This window comes from Rhinopithecus roxellana, chromosome 19 (assembly GCF_007565055.1).
Source record: "Rhinopithecus roxellana isolate Shanxi Qingling chromosome 19, ASM756505v1, whole genome shotgun sequence".
NCBI lineage: Eukaryota > Metazoa > Chordata > Mammalia > Primates > Cercopithecidae > Rhinopithecus > Rhinopithecus roxellana.
In genome coordinates, this window is record NC_044567.1 from 57,443,659 (window position 1) to 57,470,440 (window position 26,782).

General features: G+C 37.3%; 1 long non-coding RNA gene across 5 annotated transcripts in view; it reads left to right on the top strand.

The window, feature by feature from the left end:
- Positions 1–6,674: 6,674 nt before the first annotated feature.
- The window catches only part of LOC104654045, a 136,208-nt gene continuing 116,100 nt past the window's right edge, over positions 6,675–26,782 (top strand). For all 5 annotated transcript variants that reach the window (XR_746770.2, XR_004055169.1, XR_746771.2 and 2 more), the window contains exons 1-2: positions 6,675–6,815; positions 11,818–11,898. This is a non-coding gene — a long non-coding RNA (uncharacterized LOC104654045). The remainder of the gene's footprint in view (positions 6,816–11,817; positions 11,899–26,782) is intronic.

The window sequence follows — 26,782 nt, forward strand, 5'->3', positions numbered from 1 at the left end:
AAGACCACAAGTGAGGAGGTGGTTATGGAGTCTGTAGCCCAACCACAGGAGTGCAATCTTTGTTCTTTCTCGATTTCTTTTTTGTCTGATCTACAGTATCTACACTTTAAAGACTGAATCTTATTAATGCACATAGAACTCAGTCTGGCACCAAAAATGTGGCTCAACCCTCTTGCCTCTAAAAGGCCAGTGCACAAAATGTTTGTTTTTCTTGTGACAGATTTTATGCTGTTCAAGCGGTACTTCTAGGGTAAGCTACAAGAACTTGCCATTGAGGCTTTCTGCAGTGGATAATGCAAGTTGGTGACTGCTGAGATCCAAACACAGCCTGAATCTTTGCCATCTATGTGGCCAGCATTTGCTGAGGTCCTTATAAGGCTGCCATAACTACACAGAAGCTGTAACATTGTTTGCATGCCCTGCCTGAGGCTTAAGTTGCCTACACATCTTCAGAAGCCCTCCTCTGCTCAAGGTCAGGGCCTTGCGTAGAGGTTAAGCCTCATTGGCAGAGACATTTAAAGCCTGAGCACCATTCACTTGAAGCTACTCATGCAAATACCCCTGATATTATGAAAATGGCTACTTCCCTCTGGAAAAAACCACAATAAGCAGCACCAAACATTTAGCACAACTGATTGAAGCCTTATGGCCTGTCCACAGCAGCTAAGAGCCAAGGCTCAAGGGAAAAAATCTGCCTGGGCTAGTATACGCCTTTACAAAGCACCAAGATAAGAATGTTCTTCCCACACACTAAACTCATGGCCCCAAACCATATTTCTTACCCACATCAAAAACCTCTTCATGGAGATCTTCAGCTTCTCTAATTATTCTCTTTTCCTTTATTGCTCAGTATTTCTGCTCGAGTCTCTGGGGGTGTGTGGGAATTGATACCCTCATTCTGCATATATTCTCTGATCTAAAAAGACTGAGAGATAGAATATATCAGGAGGTCACAAATCACCATGTGCAGATTTCCAATGGACACATCAAACCTGTTTCACCACAATAAATTCTCTTAGCCTATTTTGAGAATATAAAAGAATCCAGAGAATAAGGAGAAATAAATTTTATGACAGTGCATTCTTTGGAGAATACCGCATGAGTCTCATCTGATTCCATCTCAGACATGAGAGGTCGGCCCATCCACCTCACCTTAATCCTTCCAATGGTTTCCAAAGTGTAATTTGGAGAGGCTACTCCCATGGGTGAGGGGCACAGCCGACTGAAATCCTCCCTGTGCCCAAGAATCCTGGAGCATGAGAGATCTTCTGAATGGTCTATAGAGATCCTTCTCTATGGGGATTGCCCTGCTTTTCCAGTTATTTCCAAGAACAAAGAAGCACAAATGCTTCCCAGGGACTGGATGTGGGTCCTTGGGAGAGCTGATGAGAGTCGTCTAGTCCAACAGAACACACCAGATGGAGGTTGGAGGGAGAGGGAAGAATGAGTGGGAAGAGACGGAGTGAACATCTCAGGGCTCAGGAGCATGAGCAGCCAGCACCTCGAGTGGTGAGAAGCTGGAGGTGTTCTACTCATGCATTATCTTTCACATGAACAATAATTTCAAAAGCGGGCAGAAAGCATTCTCCCCACACAGCAATGCCCATTTAATAAGTTGGCCATGATGATTGACTTGGTAATGCATGTAAAAGGCTTAGGACAGCATGCTTATTAGCCTATCACCAGTACCTATATGTTTAACATTATATGACAAAAGGTCAGTGAGTGTCTTAGTCCCACTCTTTCCTACTATTTATTACACACCCCTTGCCCCACTCCTGGCTAGTCAGCTTGCATATACAGTCATTTCTGCCATAATGCAACATATGTGTTCCTAAGAATCGCTGCTCTGTGTAATGTCATGCAATTAAAACCACAGAGCTTTGGATAAATCGGCTTAGGCACACAACACTCATAATCAGTGACACATTTTTTGAAAAGATAGAAATATAATAAAGATGGCAGCATACCCTGTATCTAAGATAAAAGCTGAAATTAAAACAAAAATGGTATCACAATTTTATCCATGTTAAGTGGTTAAGAAACACATATCACATTCAATATGGCACCTGGAGTTTGCTTGTGGACAGCTCTGAGTTACTGTGAAGTGAGGGAGGGAGCATCCTCTGAAACCAGACAGAAAGCTGTAACGCCAAATGTAGACGGGTGTGGCTTGTGGTCCTCGTGAGGTGTGTCCATTTGTGTGCTTTGTGTAACTTCTAGGTGGCTCCCTTCAGCTGAGTGCAGTTTTCTGTGTTTACCTACTGCTTCTCATGGATGACAACGCATGTAAACAAATGCAAAATTTATGTTATCCTCAAATGGATGATAATGTACCAATTACGCTGGAAAAAAATTCATATTTTCAAAATGAGCAGAACTAACAGTACATATTTACAAACCAGAAGCCACACATCCCCTAGCCTGCTTTGAAAAGGGATAATTTATAAGAATGTGATCTCCCAAGTGCAATAGTTAGAATCTTTGGATTTAGGCCACGAGCATTTGCCAAAAGAAATATATAATGGAGAAGAGAGTTGTGGAGACCTTTGTTGGGAAAGCCAGAACATCCTCACAGAGTTACTCAACTCTGACTAAATTATATGTGAAGACCTAGACAACACCTAAAGAATTATTGTGCATTTTGAAAGCAGGAAGAGGAAAATAAAAGGAGGAAACAAATGACCCTGATCAATTCTTAGTAATAACAAAGGAGATATGATTCACACTACACTCTAATGTGATAAATTCAAATGGTAACTACTTTTTGTCTATTTCTGCCAAAAATGAAGACCTAGGATCATAGGAAAATACTATGTTTACTAAATCTATCAGTCAAAGCCACTAAATCCTAATTCTTCTATTTCAAGATCCATTAAAAAGAAATTTCTGGGGCCAGGCGCGGTGGCTCATGCCTATAATCCCAGCACTTTGGGAGGCCGAGGCGGGTGGATCACGTGGTCAGGAGATTGAGCCCATCCTGGCTAACACAGTGAAACCCCATATCTACTAAAAATACAAAAAAAAAAAAAAAAAAAAAACCTTAGCCAGGTGTAGCGGCGGGTGCCTGTAGTCCCAGCTACTCGGGAGGCTGAGGCAGGAGAATGGCGTGAACTCAGGAGGCGGAGCTTGCAGTGAGCCAAGATTGCGCCACTGCACTCCAGCCTGGGTGACAGAGTGAGACTCCGTCTCAAAAAAAAAAAAAAAAAAAAGTACGTATTTATTTTTAACTTTTGTTTTGGGTTCAGGCATACATATGCAGGTTTGTTATACAGGTAAACTGTCATGGGGGTTTGTTGTATAGATTATTTTGGATTATTTAGTCACCCAGGTACTACACCTAGTACCCGGTGGTTATTTTCTGTCTCTCTTATCTCACCCTCCACCCTCAAGTAGGCCCTAGTGTCTGTTGTCCCCCTGTTTGTGTCCATGTGTTCTCTTCATTTAGCTCCCACTTATAAGTGAGAACATTCAGTGTTTGGTTTTCTGTTCCGGTGTTAGTTTGCTAATGGCCTCCAGCTCCATCCGTGTTTCTGCAAAAGACATTGTCTCATTTCTTTTTATGGTGGCATAGTTTTCTATAGTGTATATGTACCACATTTTTTACCCAGTCTTCCATTGATGGGCATTTAGGTTGATTCCATGTCTATGCTATTGCAATGAACATATGCATGCATGTGTCTTTATGGCATATTCCTTTGGGTAAATACACAGTAATGGGATTGCTGGGCCAAATATTAATTCTGTTTTAGAAATGTCTACTTCTTTGTTTTTGGAGTGAAAAATAAAGAATCCAATCGAACAAGAAATATAAAGGTTTGTTTGTATTTTAATTATTAAAATATTGAAAAAGAATAAATGAATTATTTATAAAAGCAGATTATCAGTCACTGGAGGCAGGTGCCAAAATAAATTCTTCTCTTCAGTGTAATAAAAAGTGTTCTGAAGCAAATTGGAATATAATATTGATAATGACAATAAATCATACATTCTTATACCTTTGGAAAAATGTAATTTTTGTGCATTTCTGAAGTTATTTGAACCTTCTTTTTTATCATCAGTGTTTCTAGGTAGTATTCATTTCTTTAGACGGAAGGTTCTTAAAAAAGTCATGACTGCCTTATTAGTTATGTTCGCACTTCTAAAACTTCCAGTCCATTCCATCTGCAGTGAGCCACTTCAGCAAAATATATTTTGGACCCTGAATTATTTGGCATAGTGTAGCAAAGCAACTGGTTGTTTGACTTTTTTTGTTGTTGTCTGGTATCATGTAGATAGTTATTTTTAGAACCAACTCTAAATGACTTTTCTCTGGTCTTTTTTTTTTTCTTTTCTCTCTTTTTTTTTTTGAGATGGAGAGTCTCGCTCTGTTGCCCAGGCTGGGGTGCAGTGGTGCAATCTCAGCTCACTGCAACCTCCACCTCCAGGGTTCAAGAGATTCTCCTGCCTCAGCCTCCCGAGTAACTGGGACTACAGGCATGCACCACCAAATCCAGCTAATTTTTTTGTATTTTTAGTAGAGATGAGGTTTCACCATGACAGCCAGGATGGTCTTGATCTCCTGACCTCGTGATCCGCCCACCTCAACCTCCCAAAGTGTTGGGATTATAGGCGTGAGCCACCGTGCCCGGCCTTCTCTGGCGTTTAGCAAGTGTCATGCTATAGTTGATGTGTCAGAAATATCCAGTGAGAATCAGGGAAACCTCATTAGAAAGAGTTTCTGATTGGTTCCCATACACTCCTGAGCTGTTTACTATATTACACTATGGTTTCAGTTTCTCTTCTTTCTTTGCCTAATCCTTGGTCTCTAAGAAGGTGTATTCTCATTAGAATCTCTCTGTTCTCTCAAAATCTAACACAGTACTAAGTACAAAGTTAGTTCTCTCTATATTGTAGTTAAATGGAATGAGTAAATTACAAGAACATTAGGGCTGAATTAGCCCAATTTGGCATTTTATATATTTGAATAATCAAATGGTAGCTAAAACCTCTATTCTGGTTGGTTTTATAAATTCAGTAGGGGACACACGGTGGATTTAATTTCTCCCTCATTTCTAAAGGACTCAGTTTAGGTCACTGTGAAGACGTGGGTGAGGTCATGAACTTCAGTCCAGGGCTGCTATTTTATTGTTTGGACTATCGCAGCCCTCCTAAGCCAAAGTTCTTATATACTTTCAAAATAAAAATGCAGCAAACTAGTGTGGAAGTAGCCTCCAGAGCTTTCTGCCCCTCACCACCCCCAACCCCTCCAAAGTTAGACTTAATCTTCTTGTTTCCATGTCAAATCCAAACTGGACCACCATCACTGGTTTCCTAGGAAACCCTGAAAAACTGTCTTTACATAACTCACTTTGCCCACTATTGGAATGCAGCCACTTCTGGGGAAAGGCACAGCAGCTGTTCAGCTGTCTCATAACAACACTTCACAACAGTGTGGGAGGGAAGCAAAGACCAGCAATATACTTAAATTAAACTTCCCTGGGGAGAGCGAGGTACCAGGGCAGAAGATAATAGTTTAGAATCGAGAGCATCTCATTAGTCAACAGACGTGCTCTGGAAGCGAACGTAGTGAATTTTTAATGGAATCAAGAGATCCAATCTTTTGTTTCCTCCTTCCCTTGAAACGCACTGATACATATTTAACTGCTATCATTGAAAGAGTCCTTCTGTTTCAAACATACTTCCAAAGAAGTATTTTTTTTTTAATTTTTATTTTGAACCAAACAACAAAAAAGAACACCAACAGCAAAGAATAAAAGTCAGCTGGGTTATGTTTTCATGTAATTCCTACTATTTCCCCAAAAGTTAACCTTTCATCCAGCTACCCCTTGGACTAGCTAGAATTGCCAAAACTCAGATGCCAATGCAAGAAGCATCGTTTCCACCTGGCTCTGTTCTCTTTTTAGCACAGAAACAAAACACGTGTTTATAGCAGCAATTCTTTGAACCCGGATTCATAGAATAGGGGTCGAAATTGAAAAGGTAAAGTCGAAGTTGCCAATAGTAAGAGGAAAATATTTGAACGGATGGAACCAAAACTGCCATGTAATGCTGTGCGGTTTGTTCTGCATCAAGGCACCCAGCCAACGAAGCAAATGGAAGCTTAAAGTGCAGTTTGGTCTCCTCTAACCAAACTGTGCTCCCAGGAGCCAGGCTACTTCCCAAAGAAGGGGTCCCTTTTTCTCAGCACAAAGGCGCCATCTGTTGGCCATCTCAACAGAGAGGCTGCTTGCTTTTGGTGGGTTGTGGTCATTCAGAGGGGAAGCCAATTTTTCTAGTGGAAACGCCGCATAGAATGGGGGACCCTAAGAGGCATTCTTGTACAAATATTTCATTGTATAGATAAGAGAACAAACACCAGGGACCCAGTAGAGAACAAAAATAAGGACCTCTGTTTCAGAAAGCAGAAAAAGATGTTATGAAAAGTACTAACAGAAACTTTTTTCTTTCTCTCTCTCCATGAATTCTCTGAAATTGTCATGGTGTCCTTATTTGCTTCATGTTATTGATTTAGTGTAATTCTAAGCAAAGAAAAATTTAAAACGTAATTATTAGTGTTCATGTCCCTATTCATCTTTATGTTGTGAAATGCCAGTTTTTAATACAAATGTAAATGCATTTTGTTGGTTACGCAGAAACACTGACACTATCCACTTTCTATTTTGTAGGTCGTACACGCCTACCCATTTCCTTCTTATGAGAAGGAAATGCGACAGAAAACCACCTCTTCTGTTTGTATTTTACTTCTGGAAACATACACATCCCATCAACCCTCTCTATCTTCAGTTTACTGGTGAATAAAGAAGGACTTAAAGGTAAAGAGACCATGGCTGTCCTATATTCCAATGTTGTCTTCATTTTCAGCCTAAGTGGTTGGCTGGTGCATGGAAGGAAGTACCAGGAGTAGGAATGGCTATCATAGGTTCCTTGCTCCTCTCTGTTTCCCAGAAGGCTATTGTCTTATTTCTCCACTGGAAAGCAACTTCTGGTTTGAATGGAATATGTGAACTCTAGGGATGTCAGAGTCCCTGCTCACTCCCTTGGGAATGGTACATGCTTACCTGTACTCTTGAGTCTTCCTAGACTCTCAGGTGTGGTGAGGCTACTAGAATTTTGTGTTATGCAGCGTTGTAGATGCTATAAGACGATGGGAAAGTATGAAACTACAGGGAACATTCAAAGTGTGAGTATCTCCTCTGCTCACACATAGGCGCCATTGTGCCGTGGGTCCTCACTTACAAAACACAAGTTGAAAGATTACATTATTAAGAATTTCAAGACAATAACTGGAGAGCATTAAACCAGGCACAGGGTCCTTCTGAGGACTGAGCACAGGTTGCCAGTCCACAAAACTGGACATGAGAAATATTAAGTTATTTGTCTAATAATCAGAGATAAATGCCTCTCAACATCAGCTCATTTCTTTTATTATTATTATTATTATTATTATGCTTTAAGTTCTAGGGTACATGTGCACAATGTGCAGGTTTGTTACATATGTATACTTGTGCCATGTTGGTGTGCTGCACCCATCAACTCATCAGCACCCATCAACTCGTCATTTACATCAGGTATAACTCCCAATGCCATCCCTTCCCCCTCCCCCCTCCCCATAATAGGCCCTGGTGTGTGATGTTCCCTTTCCCGAGTCCAGGTGATCTCATTGTTCAATTCCCACCTATGAGTGAGAACATGCGGTGTTTGGTTTTCTGTTCTTGCGATAGTTTGCTGAGAATGATGGTTTCCAGCTGCATCCATGTCCCTACAAAGGACACAAACTCATCCTTTTTTATGGCTGCATAGTATTCCATGGTGTATATGTGCCACATTTTCTTAATCCAGTCTGTCAACATCAGCTCATTTCTAAGCATTAACTTCTATTTACTTTTTTTTAAGCTAATAAACTGACCTTTCTAACAATTCTTCAGTGTTACTATTAGATCAACGAATAATGGGATGCAAGTTTGGGGAAGGAAGGATGCTAACAGTGATTGAATGCTCATGGTGCTTTGCTGTGCTTACCTAAATGATCTTATTCATTACGATTCTAATGAGGCAAGGTGTGTGTAATGCATTTTTAAAGCTGGATACTTAAACCTTAAGAAACCAAGTAACTCATCCCATGTCAAGTAACTTATGTGTTGAGAAAGCATGGTCAATGAGTTATAAACACATGGAACTTGAGTTCTCTTCCCAACCTCCCTTTCAAAATCTCTTCAGTGGCGTGGCTTTCCCATGACTCTAGATGGAAAGTCGGGTGAGCCCTTGAGTTTCTGCCTGTTTGGAAGTATCAAACAGTTTCTCCAATCACTTAGGTAACAACTCAGATTCAACTTGGAAGCCGAAATGTCCAGGTGTCTGTAACATTCACATGTCTGGATTGACTTAATGTTAAATCTTCTTCCCTTCCCTAGCTGGGCTGTTGAAATTGGCCACACCATTGCCAACAGTGACACAGCACTTCCTCTCTCCTGCTTGAGTCTTCCTCCAGTTATTAGTTTGAATGGGAGTGGTTAGTAATTGAGAAGTGGGGTGTGGAGCAAGAAATATGGGAATGGGGATGAGAAGTTTCTTGTTTGAATGAGTTTTGTGCCAGCTCAGACTTCTCTTAATCTCAAAGGATTCTGTTTTAGCTGGGTTCTCAGAATGTAGAACCTGCATAATTTATTGGGAACTGTAACCCCAAAAGTGAGGGACGGGGTAGTGAAACAAGGCAGGTTCAAAATAAGGATGTTTCAAGATGGTCAGTGTCAGGATGACTGGATGTTCACTCCTGTGGGATGTTCTGGAAAGCTGAGTGGCATGAGCTTTAGGATCAGTCCTTCAGCAGAGGAAGGAGAAGCTTTTGTGTGTTGGTTTCTATGCACATTTATCCAAAGTTTCATCCCATGAGACATTAGCTCTCTTAGAGTTCCAGGATGAACAAGAATGATCACAAAATAATTTTCTGCCATGTCACAGAAAAGCCCAGGCATGGGCGACAGGAATGCTGGATGGGCTTGATGTATGGTGGTGCCAAGATGCACCTGCAGAAAGTCATTTGGGGCCCATGCACAGCTCATCACTGAAGCTGTGGCCAAAATCAGAGAACAAAGAGGTTTAGCGGATCTGATACGATGCATGAACAATGTCTAACATGGGTGCTTTCCTAGGTTCACTGGAGGAGATTCAACTTGGGCCCTCCAACTCAAATTCTAGGCGTGTGCCCTGCCTCCTCTTCAGATGTTTCCCTTCCAAAAGCCTGGCCCTTGGGTGGCTCACTTCATAGCACATCTCACCTCTCAGATATTGGAGTCCCATTTTCCTTTTCCTGATAGTCCTTTTGGGCAGGACTTCAATAGCTCTGGGCTAGTTGTCTCTGCAACAAAAGTCTGCACTGGGTCCTAGAAAAACAGTGACATATTGCTTGGCCTACCATGGAAGGGAAGTACAGTTACTCCTGAAATAAACAAGCAACTCACCCCTGTTCCACCAGCCAAAGCAGCTTCTGTAACTTTATATTTTTCCCTTAAGGTTTCCTTGGATGAAAGTCAGACCCCAGTGCACCGTGTTGTCAAATAAGAGGGCAGAGCATTCACAGTTAAGTCTCACTTTAAAGCCTCTCTTCTTTTCCGTAAAAATCACTTTGTTTGGTGATTGACTTTACGATGATAAACATACCTGAAAGAGTCTGATGGAAGGTAAGAAATACAGCTTTTCTAAACAGAAATAAGGCTTTCAGGGAATGTTCTACAGGACTCTGAGTTCCCTAAAACACTGCAATTCATTTCCCCCTATAGGCTGGCTAAATTTACTGTCCTCTCAGTGTGAGAACTAGTCTTCTCAGACTCCTTGAAAAATGTTCCAATCTTTACTGTTTTTAGAAAGTACTTGGATATGACTAGAAAATACCCATCCTTCTTAAGAATTTTTAAAATTCTTAAATTGAAAACACCTCCATTAATTGTAGTAATGCAGAACACAAGATAGAACTGAGGGTTTTGTTTTTATTCTTACTGTACTGTCTAGCAAAGTTATGTAAAATTATGCATAATACATTATATAGCGATTATCTGAAAAAAATAATTTGAAATAAGTCCAACATTTCTCTGCCTTTTCTTAAGAAAATTTGGAGGTCAGCTAAAAAGCACACACCTATAAAGACTTTAACTGAAATATTGCTCTTGTGGATCAGGAAAAAAAGAAATTCCAAGAAACTCAAAAATTCAGAGCGTGAAAATATACTGATCTCAGTGAAGACTGTATTAGAAATCAGAAACAGATGGCAAGGGGAAGGGAGGAGAAAGTGGGGACCAAACATTTAGCATGAGAACAGGACTGTGTCTGTAGTCATTGTGTGAATTAATTAAGTTTTCGCCTTTGGAAAGATGTCTTCACAAGGCTAGTGGTTTTAAGCACAAATGGGGATAATGCTAAATGATGGTTTTGCATAAAAAGACTGGTATAGCTTAGAACATGCAGTTCTGAATAATATTGCAGTAGGAAAACAAGTCAACAAGCTATTGTGTGTGTATGTAGTGGACTTAATTAGAAAACATGGATTTGTAAGAAGTTTCCTCCTTCCAGATCATTCTTGGGGCTATTAATACGAAAACTGAAAGTCATTAGTGACCAGTGTTGCCTAAAATCTTACCAGGTCAATCCCAGCTGTTCTGTTATTTCATGAGAAAACCATCAACTGTTTAATCATTTTATTTGTATTAATAATTTCATTACTGTAATCATGATGAAGAATTCTCTAAATGATCCTTTTGCCAAAGACCATGTTCACCTTCAAGCCTAAAATGCCTACAAATTAGATGTGCTGTTTTCCCAGAAACAATGTTTTCATTACTATTAATGAGTAGTTATTTTTATTAATCCCAGACAAATGACAGTTTAAAAGACATCATCAGAAGATATTTAAGATTTTGTTTTTCCTTGTTTTATTTATTCACTCCAATGCTAATGATCTGAAGGAAAACATTGTTTCATTGTTTTATTCCTTCAAGAGTATTATATTATTTAAGCAACAACCACAGCAAAACCCTCAGGTTTTGGAAGAGGCCCATTAGCTAGTGGCACTAAACAGAGGTCATTAAAATTAATAACTCAATGCAGAGGATTCCTGCTTCTGAAAACGATTAGCATCTCTTTCCTATTCATACTTTTTCTTCTTTGTGTGTGTGGATAGCAACATGATCTTGCTTGTTGCCCAGACTGGAGTACAAAGACACAATCATAGCTTACTGCAGCCTCGACCTTCCGGGCTCAAGCAATCCTCTCACCTCAACCTCCAAAGTAGCTGATATCACAGGTAAATGCCACCATGCCTGGCTATTTATTTTTATATTTTATAGAGATGGGGTTTTACCATGTTGCCCAGGGTGGTCTCAAACTCCTGGGCTCAAGCAATCCTCCTGCCTTGGCCTACCTAACTATTGGGATTACAGGCATGAGCCACTTCGCTCAGCCTGTCCTTTTCTTTACAGTGAATTTAAGTTTTAAAAGTTGTGCCTAATTTATTTGAACATCACATCCTGCAGTACATGTCAGGATGCGCCGTGTAAGCCATAAACGTTCTAATACTGCAGGGATTCAGTGAACTTTCCATCTCCACACAACCAACCTCCATTCTTCTGTGCCTTCCTTGAGGTTTCTCCTAAGGTGCCCTCTTCTAACAGGAGGTTAGGTAGAGCCACAGTCAGCCTGCTAACAGCTGCACAGCCATCAGGAAAGTGGGAAAATTAAACTACCGGTGACACATGTTCCATCTCACCCGGTTTTGGAGAATCGATGGAGTGTGGTAGTTCACCTTGTACCTCTTCACCTTTACAGCACAACTTGAATGGGTCTGGCCCAGTGTGGACAGTTGGAGGCTCAAGTTCATACATTGTGCTATTATTCTGTGTGGAACAGGTAAGTTCATGTTGCTTTTAAAACGATCTGTTTGCTTCCCTCCATACAGATGGGAGAATATGGCTTAATCTGCTCCTGGGAAAGCATTACATCATGGTAGGGTTCAGGGGATTTGAGACCCAATTAAAGGGTGTTTTTTTCTCTTTAAGATTAAAATTTTAATATTGAACATTACTATTTTTCTAAGAAAAACAACTATAACTTCTAGAATATTCAACACTATTTTGATTATAATTAATGTCCTATTTATCTTATGCATTATTAAATCTGCAATTTACATATTTAATAAAAGTAACATTATTAGATATCCATTAAAATCTATAAAATGCAATTTTCCATTATTGAGTAAATAAATTTCTCAGTGAGTGGCTATTTCTCTTCCAACCACTGATGAAACAACATTATTCATTAGTTTAATTTAACTAGTAGATAATACATTGATGCAAACATTAATTTTCTGATGCATCCCTGTACTTACTTTGTGTGTATGTTTGAGCTGGTTAAGAGGCCCTGACAATTGTTTTAACCATTGACTGCAAGATGAGCTAAACTTCAGCTTTCAACGAAGATAGACTGAGTCTGCTTGTATTGAGATATCTGACTTATCCTTAATTACAAGACTTTTCCAACTGCGTTCTAAAATGTTGGCGCTGCATTAGTGAAATCTCTTTTTAATTGTTTCAAGTAAAGACATTTGTCATTGTCTCTGTACCAGATTGTGCTGCTTCTACAGACTCTTAAAATTCATATATGTCAATCTTATTCCTCAGAATCACAAAAGTAAAGATTTGAGCTCTTTGCTGTCTGTCTAATATATAAATTCTTTCATTTATCCATGTTCTGGAGACTTTGAGAGTCATCTAATCCAAAAATAAGAAGGCAAAATTCAGAATCCCTGGAAAATGGTGCCCCCGAGTTTCTAAATGACTACTGACTGCGTCCAAAATCTGCTACAGTTAAAACAAGCCATTGATCTCTAAATCTTTGTTTTAACTTCCCATTCCTATTGTACAAAATCCTTGGATATCAAATTTGTTAGTCATATATTTATTTGTAAGAGAATTCTTCCCAACTTCACCACGTCCAAGTAGAATTGCTTTTAAAAGGCTTGGCCCATCTTGATGAAACTACTGAATGCAAAAGGGTTGGGATTGGGACAGAGAGCACAAGTCCATTTCAAAGTTTTGATTGAGGAAAAATCTTTTGGTTGGATTGTACTTTTACCTTTCAAAAACAGACAATAGTAAAAAGATAGGACTGTGGAAGAAAACATACACACATGTGCGCACCCACACACACACACACACACACACACAGAGAGAGAGAGAGAGAGAGAGAGAGAGAGAGAGCTATGGAGGCAGAATGGCCTAGCAGAAATAATGGTAGTTTTGAAGTTAAATTATATAAAGACCTGGGTTTAAATTCTAAACTCAAAATTATATCAAGTGATTTTAGGTGAGATAGTTAACATTTCTTAGCTTCAGTTTCCCCTTGAAAAACCATAGATACTAACTGTCTATGGAACTGATTCCTGGCCCATAGCAGCCATGCATCAATTTGTACCCACTAGAGTTCTAGGAAAGAAAACAAAGAGTTGGGAAAGCCATTATACCTTGAATTTTAGTCAAAGCAGAGTAAAAAGGTTAGCTAGAATTTTCCTCTATATAATTTACGTAGAACAGGATTCATGTATTAGTAATTTATTCTACACTAATAGGCACTGATTATTCAGGGAAAAACATGAAATATAATACATACATACATATGTGTGTATATACTGCATATATATATATAATGCTTATTATATAATATACATGCACATGGCAAGAATGATACTCCCCTGCCATCTTGTGGTAGCATAGCTACATTATATTTTCAAGTGTAATGAATTTTATTCTAATGCCATGGGTTCATGGCAAATAAAACAAATTAATTTTAAAACACACACAGAGAGAAAGAGAGAGGAGAGATTTCTATCAGCATATACATTATTCAACAACTTTGATGATTTTGTTTTGCAAATAAATTGACACAATTTTATTTTCCTAAGAAGAAACTCGTTAATTGATTATTTCCACCTTTTATTGAGTGCTTTCCATGTATAGGCACTGTGTCAGGTCCTGGAGGCACATGGCTTAATAAGAATATATTGTCTGTCCTTGAGGTAGAACTGATGATGAATGCTATTACAATATCAGAGCCATGACTGAGAGATGTTCTAGAAATCCTTTGCTGAACCACCTAGCTCAGAGTGGTCCATTGAGAGAGACTTACAAAAAGAGAAAACACTACAGCTGAGTATTAAAAGGGTGGTAGAAATTAGCCAGGCCGAGTAAAACGGTGGGGAGTAGAGTGGTAGAAGAAGTGGAAGGAGGGAATATGATGGTTGAGATAAGTAGTGAAAATTTCATTTCAATTCCTAATGTACTTACCACTCATTTGCCAAGTATCCTGCTAGGTGTTGGGATATCAGAGTAGACATGGCAGATATCCCTACCTCTCTTCAGGATCTTTTTTTCCTCTTCCCCTTTTCAAAAATCTATGAACTAAAAGGGAGGGGTTTCTATTCTTTGGCACACCTGTTTTATTCTTTGTTTCTTCACTAGGGTCAGGTTTTTACAGCAATTGTGCTCTGTTAATGAATATTTTTGACGATGTTATAACATGAAAGTTGCATTTCACAAGGGAAGTGGTATAAATGTGAGGAACGTAATGAAAAGGAGTAGACTGTCCTTAAACAAAGGGATTTGCCCTGATATTGAAGGTTGGAAAAGTCAAATGTGACCACCATGACAAAATGGCATTTAATACAAAGAATGAAGTAAGAATGAGAGTTAACCGGGTAGGGGGAAAAATGAATGGCTAAGAGGAAGAACTTTTGCTGCACTGGGAACAGTGTGAAGCCCAGTGTGTACATACTGCATATATATATATCTTATTATATAATATGTATTATAGAAGAGGAGAAGAAACCCTTCTCTTCTTTTTCACAGATTTTGAAAAGGGGGGAAGAGGAAACACAAGATCCTGAAGAGAGCCAAAAAATAAAGAAAAGAGAGGCTATGTCATAAAAGACAGAGGGAGGAGGGGTTTTCATTGAATAAATCATTTTTAAATCTCTATTTCTCAGACATGGGGCTAAATAGTGGGGATTAAATGTTACCAAGAGCAAGACACCTTGCCCTTAGATTCTATTTGGAAGAAGACAAGCAAGTAACTGGGAAATTTTCAAATGGTCCAATAGACATATATTGTCTTATGCGATGTTCTCACTGATGTTGAATATCTTTCCATATGCTATTGGCTAGTCAGAATTCCTCTGACATATCCTGCTCCCATTTTCTATTATTGTTTACCATTATACTAACTTATAAGAGCATGTTGTATATTCATGATACTGGTCGTTTGTCTATTAAATGTTTTGCAAATATTTTCTCCAATTTTAATTTTTCCATGCCAATATTGTTTACAGTGTTTTTTCTCTTTTCTCTTTATGTATCCAAATCTGACTTAAACTTTAAAAACTTTATAATCAGGATACTTTTTTTATGTCTTTGGCATTTTGGTTCTTTCTTAGGAAGTCCTTACTATATATGCTATATATATTCTATATATTGAAAAATATATATAATATATAATATATATATGTGTAGTTTTTTAGGCAGAGTTTCCTTCATAGTGCTCAGGCTTGAATACAATGGCATGATCTTGGCTCACCGCAACCTCCGCCTCCTGGGTTCAAGCGATTCTCCTGCCTCAGCCTCCTGAGTAGCTGGGATTACAGGCATGCACCGCCACGCCCCACTAATTTTGTAATTTTAATAGAGGCGGGTTTTTTCCTGTTGGTCAGGCTGGTCTTGAACTCCCAACCACAGGTGATCTATCTGCCCTCCTCAGGTTCCCAAAGTGCTGGGATTACACGTGTGAGTCACCATGCCCGGCCAATATATTCTTATAAATATATTCATCTATAGTTTTTTAATGATATCTAGTACTTGTACATATTTATGGCATACATGTGATATTTTGATACATGAATACAATGAGTAATGATCAAATTGAGGTCATAATTTTAGCATCTCTATTGATGTCTAATTAACATAAAGTGCACATATTTATTATGCACAATTCGATAAGTTTTCAAATAGATATCTACCTGTAAAACCATCATCACAATCAAGAAGAGAAACATCTCTATCACTGCAAAAGCTTTCTCGGGCTTCTTTGTCATCTCCTCCACCACCCTCCACACCTGTCTACAGATAAGTGTCAATCTTTTTCTGTCACTGAAAGTTGGTTTGCATTTCTAGAAACTTATATAAATAGAAGCATGCAATCTGCACCCTTTTATGGCTTTTACTAAGCACAGCTAAACTACTGAGATTTATCTATCTTGTTGGCTGTATCAATAGCTCATTCCTTTTCATTGTTTAGTAGTATTTCATCTTATAGCTATAGCACAAACTTTTTTTACCCAGACTTGTTTTGAACGGTTATGTTGTTTCCGCATTTTGCCATTACAAGTGAAGCTGCTGTGAACATTTGTGTATGGGCCTGGGTATAAACATGCTTTCAGTTTTCTCTGTTAAATATCTAGAAGCAGAATGGCTGGATCATATGAAAGGCATATGTTTAACTGTTTAATAAGCTGCTAAATTGTTTTCCAAAGCAATTGTAGCATTTTACATTCTGACCAACATTTTATGAGGGTTCCAGTTTCTCCATGTCCTTTCCATTATTTATTATGATCGGCCTTTTCCATTGTAGCCAGTGTAATGCATGTGTAGTGGTATCTCATTGCAGTTTTAGTGTGCACTTCTCTAATGACTAACAGCGTTGAGTGTCTTTTTCCCCCCTGAGGCTTATCTGCTATTGTGTATCTCTTTTTTGGTTAAGTATGTATTAAGATCTTTTCCCCATTCTTAGTTATGTTGTTTGTAGAATCTGTTTCAAGACTGATGAGCATTATAGTCAGTGTGCATGTTTCTGAAAATCAGTCAATCACAGAAGTCACCTATTTTTCATAGTCAGACAGTAAGCAAAAGCCTTACTCCATGAACACATTTCTGAAAGCTGGCCAAACAATAAACTTACCTGAGCAGGGTGTAGTGCCTCACACCTGTAGTTCCAGCTACTTGGGAGGCTGAGGCAGGAGGATCTCTTGAGCCCAGGAGGTTGCGGCTTCAGTGAGCTTTGATCCCATCACTGCACTCCATCTGGGCAACAGAGCAAGACCCTGTTTCTGAAAAAAACAACAAATAGCTTACCTGAATAAGCACATTTCCACTGCTGAGGTCAACCAACTCCTGACTTTGAAGGTCAGCCAATCCCTGAGCTCTTCCTCTTCCAAATCCTCATGCAAAATAAGCTTCTTGCTTTGCAATCAGGGGGATGGTGCCGAAAAAACAATAGTTCTCCCTTATTTAAGCAATAAATTCAGATTTTTTTCTAGATGTCAAGTGGTGTCCTCTCCCCTCAACACTATTTCGTTGATCAAAAACTTGTTTTTATGTAGGTTTTGTGGTTTAGAAAATGTCTGTTACTTCTTTTCTGAAAGAAAGGAATTTTTTTCATCCATATGTATTGATGAGTTCATCCTGTCTTCACTTATTTAAATATCTCCTTTATCATAAACTAAATTACTAGGCAATCTTAATTTTATCCAAAACACTTAGTAATAATTTTCTTGGCATTTCCATCTTTTTTTTTTTTTTTTCCTAAAAATGCAAGTGCTGGTTACCAAATGGTTCTACTTTTCTGACAGAAGAATCTCTTTTACACATCTTGTGTAACTCAAAAATCAAGTTATGTGATATAATTAGAAGTAGTCAGTTTATTTAGTCTTACATCTGAATATTTCCAGTTTATCTGTTTGATCATAAAACAGTTTTTTAAACTACTCTTGGACTTTCTCATGAAAAGTAGTGACAGAACAAATGCATTTAAAAAGGAGAAAGATAATGGTGTAGACAGGTGTTTTCTTTCATGTTCAATCAAAAGGTTTTCATTTTTAACTCAGAATCTGTGAAGCTTCATGAGATCAGGGCTGTTGTATTTTTCTTTCTACATGCTGGCAAGTGGAGCAATGCCTTCCACGTGGTATATGTTAACTATTTGTGGGATGAATGATGAAATTAATGAATGAGTGAAATAAATAATTTTGTCTTTCTGTGTATATTTATGCTAAGCATATAACAGGGTAAAATTAAGAGGCATTATTCTTATTTACAAGTAATTACAAAAGGGTGGGTTGGACAACTTAGTTTTTGTCAATTAAATATAAAAGTAACAATGTATTCTCACTAGGTGAGAAATCATAATTTGCCAAACAAATGGTGTAGACTCTGAATACCTGGAAAGGTACAAGTCACTGTGGGCTAAAGAGACTGAGTCTCCCTAAATACAGGCCTACATTTGGACACTGAAATGATGTTGATTGATATATATATATATATATATACTTTTTTTTTTTAACATGTCAGCCTGTCTTTTAATCTCCTTACATGTAATACTTGTTTCCTTCTTCCTCCCATTCACCTTTTTCTTTAAGTAGCAGTTTGGTCACTTAGCACTTGACTCATTCCAGCCTTTGAATGACAGCTCCATGTTAGAGATGCCCAAAGGTCAACCAGAAAGAAACAAAGACAATTTTTTTCCTAGATTTATAGTTTTAAATGAACTCAGCATAGTTTTAGTCTATATTCTCCAACATTGTCATTTCCCCAATATTCTTAAAATATTTCAAACCTTGAAAATCACCACATAAGAATATAATGGTTAATTGTCTCATAACTACTCATAGTGTATTCACTTTCTTGTTGATCATGTTATTGTTCTATTACTATCAAAATAATAATTGTGGAAAGGAATGAAAATCTGGCACATTGAAAAAAAATGAACCAGAAGAGATTAAGAAGACATTATATAAAGTGCAAATATGCTAACTTGGACTGGATCCTGGAACAGAAACATGGAAAACTGGTGGAAAAACTAGTGAAATACAAATGAGGTCTGAAAGTAGTCCATAGAAATATTTAATAGTAACGTAACCAAAGTCAAGTTCTTTTAGCTTTGACAAATGTTCCACAGTCATGTAAGCAATTAGCATAAGTGGAAGCTGGATTATACTTATACGTGAGCTCTCTGTTTTATTTCTGCAACTTTTCTGTAAATGTAAAATTATTCTAAAAATAAAATGCTTATTAAAAACAATAAAAGAAATCATTATATTTTTCAGTAAGTACACTGAAGTGATTTCTAAATTAATTATATTATTATTACATCAAAAATGAGACTTTACTCATCATATTTTGTTTACTGCGGGTAGCACATGGAAAATGCTAAAGTCGCTGAATTATAGAACACCAATGAGTAATTAATTGTCTTTAGTTCCCAGCATGAGAAGGATGTATTCTCCACGTCAGCCACCAGGTGGAAGTATCAGCACATCAGTTACAATCAGTTCTTCATTGGGAGGTTTAAAAACTACCCTTTGAAAACGGTTTTTAATGTTATGATATGATGTTATTATATACAATAAGAGGAAGAATTCCCAGTATTTTGATGAAAATCAAGAAAGATATAAATTGGCTGTGGACAGGACTCCAGGATACTGAGATATCCAGAAAGAAAGTGAAAAAAATTTTTACCATTTATTTAAACATTTCCAGACGTGGATATAAGTGCACATGGATGAAAGTTGAACAGATAGCAACATCTGGAGAATTAACGGACATTTATCTTAGCCCAGACAGAAGTGTAGCATGCAATGTCTGAAACTACCAAGGCATGGAAAGCTGAACTGATCAGTATGATGCTGTCAGTGCTTTCAGTATGGGTGATATTCTAAGTACAGGAGAACCATTTAGACTGAATGCTACCATTTGACGGCCCAGTCTGCATTCTCCCTGCTGCCTTTTTGATGACATTTTCTACCATTCAGGAAATAAAAGCACTTTCTTGTGTCACCCAATGCAGTATCTAATTAGGAAGGCAAATTATAAAAATAAAAATGGCATTGCAGTGTATTTCTATCTAAAAATGAGGCTTGACTTGTAGTTTCTAATCCGTCAGTTTCTTTCATTAATTTGAATAATTAGGCATTTGTTATATCTAATTTTATGTCAATCATATTCTCAACATTCTGTATAAACTCTTTCAATAAAGATTGATACAGGTATGAGAAGAACCAGAATTTTTTCAAAAATATTATATTAGACACTATTTAATATAAGGTGAAATCTAGTGATTCAGTCACAATTTGATGAGTTACTTTCACATACCACATTCTGTAAGATGCGCATCAGGCTACTGAAATAAACAAATAATGATTTGCCTTTGTCCATTTTCTGAGTTATACCAATTTTTAGATATGTGTCCGGTGTAAAGTGCATCTTTGCCTGATTTTCAGTTAAAAAGACTTTTGAGGCCTGGGAAATTAGACCAAAAAGGATTAATCATAAATAATCTTTTAAATAGAGAAGGCCTACCATCAATATTTTAGAAAGTATCATTCCAAAACTAAAACTTTTATTACTAAGATTATAATAACAGGCAACTCTACTTACTTCTAAGAATAGGGTCTACATGTGTTTACTTATTGGTACACATATTCTCTGCAATTAAAATTTGGACAACTTTGGAGTAATGTTTTCCATGTTGACTGATGACCACAGACACAGTGATGATACAAATCTTAAACAGATTCATTTGATTTCCTCATCAGTAATCAACTACAACATCTGCTTCATGATTTCTTTTCTTATGTCCATACTTATCCATTTAATCTTAATTCTGGTTATTTGGAACAAAAATTCCAATAAGTGGCATTTTTCCAGGGCTCACATCTAATAGATTAAGACCTCTAGTGCTTTGACGCTTAGGTGTGGAGAGAGCTCTTTACCAGGAATTCAGGGCACTCTGAATTAGTCCTTTCTGCTCAGAAGAACCTTGCCTCTCCTTACCAATTTTCTAATAATAACGAACATATGCAATTGTTAAAAATTCTTGCCAGCCTTTGGACAATTACAAAACAGCATTTTCCATCAAAGGACACCTGGAGTATGACTTACAGACACTTACGATCCAGAAAGATAAGGAAATCAAACTCTGGAAGAATTCTGCCAGCCAGGACCCTTTAGGTAGAAGGCAGTGAGGTGGACTTCCCTGGATCTACCAGGGCAACTAAAGAGAAGAGGCACGGCCCTTCTGAACTATTCAGCAGGGAGAGGACTGAGGTGCTGAATATGTGGCTAAAGACACAGTAGTACTGTGAGTCCTCAACATAACCCATATTTTTTTCCAACCTGTGTTATCTAATACATATTTTGAATATGAAGGAAGAAAGTGTAAAACGCGGTTGGTGATTTGGTGGTTCTATTTTTGTTCTCTTTTCCTTTATTCAACAGAAAATTTGGTTGGTTATTCAATATTGTACTTAAAGGCATAAGGCGTGTGTGTATATATATATATACACACACACATACGTTAAGTATTATATGTTTACATATTACATGTATTATATACATATTGTTATATATTATACATACATATTTATTATATTTTAATATGTAAAATATTCTGTCACTTGTGTTTAGAAATATGTCAAGTTTGTTTTAGGCAAAATAATCAGTAAAACTTTCACCTTTCACTAGTGGTTTTGATGCTGTGCCCTTGGAATTTCAGGGTTTTCATAGAAAATATTTTTGTAAAGAAAAGGAAAAAAATGGTAGACATTTCATTGTCTTATTTTTTTAAGGACCACTGCTTAATTCCTTTTTTCTCAGTTCTGTTTGTTTGCTATTAAAACAAAAACAAACAACACAAACTGATGGCTTTCTAGGACACCAATAGCATCCACAACAACAAAAAAACACTAATCAGTTTCTGAGAAACTAAAGAGTGACTCATTATTCTAACTATTAACTACCCGATCATTCAGGTCACTGTTCTTTTCTACAGTGTGTGTTTATCTCATGCTCATATATTGGTTTTTAAGTGCAGTATACTGTGCTGAATCATTGTCTAAGATTCTTTGGAAATCTGTTTTTCTATTCAATTTATACTCCTAGATAGAAAATTTTTTTTGGAACAACAACAACAAAAAAAATCTGAACCATCATAAAGCTAAATGAAGCTCCTTGGAAGTAAATTGTTACTGGAGGTATCTAAATCAGAAATTTCTGTTCTTCAGTGTTATGTGTCTGGGGTATTGCTGTAAAGCACTGACCATTTCTTTGCTGAGACATAGTTTATACATAATGGAGAAGGAATAGGCCAAGGAGCGATGATGATGAATGTATGCGTTCCCCTGCAGAAATCCCTTTCAAAAGGAGTAATACTAACAAAAACAAAGGCAAGTTGAAAATGTGGTGGACCTCACCCTCAGACCAGGTGAGCCTTCAGACTCTGCACCTCGCTGGCCGTGCATAAAGAAGGCTGGGCCATCCCTGAATTCACAGTCAGGGTGGTCGTCTGTGTGCAGAACTTAAAGCAAACAAGAGTAAGCCATAGCCAGATGTGGGGGCTTTCAGGTTCACTGACGGTTCCTGGGGTACTTGGAGTCAAAGCAGCTCACGCACGTTCCTGCTTTCCACCAGGAAACGTGGAGACATGGAGGCCGAGGAAATCTGATCCGCTCCAGATCCCCAAGTTGGTCTTTTTACACCCCCAAAGACACCATGCTTGCTCCTTCTCCAAGACTCTAAGGAAATACAAATGCCTTTGAAATAGCAGCCACTGTTACTGGGTCAGATTGCTCCCGTAAATATAGTAAGCCAACAGATCTACCTTAGGGCTCAAGATCCAGCAAAGCCTCTCCTTAAAGAATATGTCTATGTCTTCATCCATACATGCACTTCTAGAGATATGTTATCAGTCCTTTCTACCAAGTAGACAGAATTTTTATCATTACATCTTTGAAATCATAGAAAATCCTTCTTTTCAGAGGCATCTAGTTTTACTTAATCCTGCTCTTCACCAAATCCTCAGTTCCAAAATTACTCTTTTGATTTTTTTTACTGACTTCTGTCATTTTCTTCTTTTGATTTGACTTTCTTTGTCCTGAACCTCAAATCCCACCTGAGAAACAAAAACTAAGAATTTAAAAGAGCATATTCTTTGCCATAGTTTCGTAAAATTACATCAACTTTGCATATGAATTGGCATAGGAAGATCACATTCCCTTCCATATGAATTTAGAAAAGGCATGAAAGTCAGCTCTGTTAGTTTCAGAGTGTTTGGTTCAACCTTTGTGTGCTCAGTGTTTGGGCGTAAAGGGTCATCTTTCTCTTCTATGTTTTTTTCTAAGTTGGCTGAGTAATTTCATCTTTAGCTCTCCATTTTTAAAATTACATCCTGGGTTTGATAAGATTAAAAGATGAAGTTATTAATTATGGATTTATTTAATATAACAATTGACTGATTTTTACAAATAGTTCACTTTCTAAGTGGCTTTGAACTTATCTTTGAACACCAATAATTTTATTAATGTTCTATATGTACTGGGCAAATGAAACCAAACTTCATTTTACCCCCATTGAAAGTCTGTTTACTGAAGTCACTAAATCACCCCGTTTCTGACCTCAGCTAGGGGTTCAAACTCTTTTTCACAGCCATTAACTTTTTCAGCGTTTCACCAAGCAGATGTGTGTTGTGTGACTTAATCTTTTCCATACTAGATGATACAGCAGGCCTCCACCTGACATGGGCTTTGATGCAGCATAAAAATCTCATTCATCAAATCTGATTTGTCCTCTTTGTTTACATATGATTAATTTAAAATAATTTTTTTCAGAGAGAAGAGTCATGAGTTTTGCCCAGTCATTAAAATAAGAGACACAAGGATTGGTATGGGGTATCTAGCAGAATTTTTTCAAGGAAGCCTAATCAATGTCCCCCATCTCACAATTTCTTCAGACACATGCTGAGTTTACATATTTGAATCAAATTCACATATTAGAGTCACAAACTGTCAGTGGTGTCAAAATACCTACCCTCACCATTCTAAATCATTTTTCACATTAAATATGTCAAGGGCTATGTTTGCGTGCATAACTGAAAAGAAGAGAAATAAAGCAATAAATTAAGAAATGGCGACATGAGCTTATTTATTTAGTTATTTATTTTTGGCTATTGCAGGTAGAGAAAAATGTATTTATTTTGCTATAGTACAGGTAAAGCAAAGTAATATTTTGTGGTTCTGAGTGAAACCAGTAATAATTATTTTACCTCTTCTTTTAAGTAATGTAGAAGACTAACATTTTCATTGCTTATTGCCAGAACTTAAGTGCTAAGATTTTTTCTATATTGTCTGATTTGATTCATACATATAATGATGAGATTCAAGAATTATTATCCCATTTACCGGATGAGGAAGTGGAGGTATAGAAGTTTTAGAAAAGTGAATTCACCTCTGTTTCTATTCTATTAAGTCACTATATTTCAGAAGGCACAGAGTATCTATTTTGCATTTGGGTTGGGGGAGGTGGAGATTTGCCCTCACTTTGACTCTTTTAGGTCAAGAATGATTTCTTTCAGAACCTGGATGGTTTACTTATTCCCATAAAATGAGTTGCCACATTAGGCCTCAGAGTCCACCAAATGAATGGTTCTTCTCTTCTGCCCTCCCTCAAATTTGTGATATGTAAAATATGTGTGAAGATGCAGATGACATGTGGGATCTCATTGGCTCTACCATTCCTTAGAGAAAATGTAATTGTTATTGATTCTAACTCATCATTCAAAAATTAAATTCCTCCAAATTTTCTCTTTTTCTAATTGGACGTTCCAGCTGCCATGGGATTGAGATTTCCTGTGGTTTTTTTTTTTTTTTTTTCTTGTCCCGAAAGTCTCTGTAAAAGATTTTATTTCTCTAGGCAACCAGCTGATTTTTCACATAGATAAGGTCAGTTAATTTGACCTTTGGGTCAATATGAAATGCATAATAAAAGCTGGTGCCCCAAGGACCGGATGTGGCCTTTCAAAAAAGTAACTTGCCAGGACAGGGAACAATAATTTATTACCTCATAAACCCCAGTTGAAATGCCTGTTGCCCAGCATAGCAATGACAAGGAGCTTGTGTGTCTTTATTTATTTATTTTTATTCTATGCAATAGAGGGGAGGAAAATAATAATAAACAAACAAACAAAAAAAAAACAAGCGCCTGCCCCATTCAGGGATGAAAAATAGCAAAGGCAAAAAAGATCCACTCATACTACTTGAATTTTTGTTTTATAGCAAGTTTTCATCCACTACACAAAAATTCTTAGAGACAGGCTTGGGAGAGTTTATTATCAAGTATAAAATCTTATTAAATTGTATTTCATAGCCTGAATTATGAGAGATACAGGAAATCTTTGTGAAGCAATTTGAAATAGAGAACCAAAATTGCTATTTATAGTCGACATCCAAAATGACTACTAATCAGGATAAATTTATCTATGGATCTGTTTGGTGGATCTATTTATACATTTAATTATAACAAATTCGTGAGACTTTGAACTCTTATATTGTAGTTTTTACTTAATTCTGTATCCTTATCATTCTGTATGCCATTAGCATCCTTCATATGTGGTATGATTAGAAGTGTTTATTCCTTCGCATAAATGCATTATAATTGGCGTTTGTGTCTAGTTTTATCTGATATGTTAAACAATCTGGAATGCTCCTTTACATAAGTCATTGATCACATCCTTCATTATGTCTTAGAAATGGGCGATCTCAACAAAACATACAAATATCTTAAAGCTATTGAAAACTATTATCTCAGTATAATTCACCAATTCCAGCCGCCATGTAGTTTTTCATCCATTCCTTCAGCTGTTCCTTTAAAATGGTACTTTTAGTATACATGGAATTATGGATAAAACAGACTGTAGAAAATATTTAAACCTCAAAATGTAGACAAATGCCTAAAACAAATCTTAGCTCTGTGAATGCCCTTCATCCGGGAATTTTTACAGAGAATGAGATGCAAGTTTTGGAAATCCGGTGGGAATTTTGAATAAGGGGCAATTTCTGAGTAATGGTGTAATAGAGTCATAGTAATGGTGTAATAGAGTAATGGTGTAATACCCCACGGCGGGGCGGGGGGGGGGGGGGGTAGAAGAGAAGCTTTGAGAATCTAGAATGCACCAGGTCCTTTTAGGTAGGAGACAAAAAATGCAGCCAAAGTGGGGAAGGGATGGAAAGGAAAATAGTCCTGAAAACAAACAAACCTATTACAAAATTTTTACGCCATCTACTTCTATGACCTTCTGGTGAGAATGCAACTGACAATCACTTTCCTAGAGAGCTATTTGGGAATACCTATCGAAAGGCTTAAATAACAGATACTCTGTCTAAGCACATACAATTTGAAGACTTCATACCCAGAAAATCATCATTGATATCCCAAACAACTATTTTAACAGAATTTAACTTTTACAAATAAAAAGTTAAATAAAATTTGTTTCATCTTTCCAAAATTTTTTATATGCAAATAGTGAGAAAGAGAGAGGGAGAGGCAAACAATTTATACCATGTATTTTGTTTGCAACTGGCTTCTTTATTCGTTTACCAATATATTAATGGCGCTTATTGCTGGTTTCTAATTTTATGGTGATACTAAATTTTCTTATTTTTTCAAACTTCAAAACACAAAGACAAAAAGCCATCAACAAATGCTATTTTGCTATATCTATATATGATTCAGTACTGCGTATCAAAATGGGAAAAATTTCTTTTCCCATATTCTTTCATTTAATGGTTCCCCATCCTCACTTGTAACCACAAACTGGATCTAGGGTTAATGCCATTTGTGCTCTATTTCAAAGACATTATTGGTTAAATAGCCTTCTTTTCAACTACCTTAAGAACCTAGCCACAATTTATATTATTGTTTTC